Consider the following 794-nt stretch of genomic DNA (forward strand, 5'->3'; position numbering starts at 1 on the left):
TTTATACACTTTTTGGCCCAACAGATAAAACTTTATTGATATTTATAGAAAAAAAACTAAAAAAATTGAAAACTTACAATGTCCGTAAACAGCTCAAAAAGAGTCAAAATATTTTCCAAATTTTATGGTGTATAGGAAATGCTAATATAAACATTCAGTAAAATTTTCATGTATCTGCAGTTATTCGTTTTTGAATTACAACAAAATAAGGAAATCGCTACATGAGAAATCGAGTGAATATCCAATGTTGTAAAAATTTGAATTTCAAACGATCATAAAAATTTAATTTGACTTTCTTATAGATATTTTTTGTTTGATAAAGGTAGATAATCTTATAAGGAATCTTGTATTACATTTTCATATCTAAGATTTAAAAAGAAAAATTTTTATGAATTTCTAACTAGAAATAATTTGCAAATGTTCGTGATTTTTCCATATTTTGTCATTTTTTGAACTTTAAATGCTTATAAAATAAAACTGTGACTAACGATTTTTAATATTTTTCATCTGCCTTTGAAACAATATACTAGGAGCCTTCTATTAAATTTTCAAGCTTTTTTATCCAACAAATAAAATTTTATTGATATTTTTAGAAATAAAACTAAAAAAAAATGGAAAATGAAAATGTCCGTAAAGAGCTCAAAATAAATCAAAATATTTTGAAAATTTTATGGTGTATTGAAGATGCTAAGATAAACATTCAGTCAAATTTCATGTATCTACGGTCATTTTTTTTTAAAGTTACACCAAAAACCAAATTCAATTTTGTGAAAATCGATTTTGCGTAAAATTCC

Source organism: Acyrthosiphon pisum, chromosome A2, assembly GCF_005508785.2.
Source record: "Acyrthosiphon pisum isolate AL4f chromosome A2, pea_aphid_22Mar2018_4r6ur, whole genome shotgun sequence".
NCBI classification, from domain to species: Eukaryota; Metazoa; Arthropoda; class Insecta; order Hemiptera; family Aphididae; genus Acyrthosiphon; species Acyrthosiphon pisum.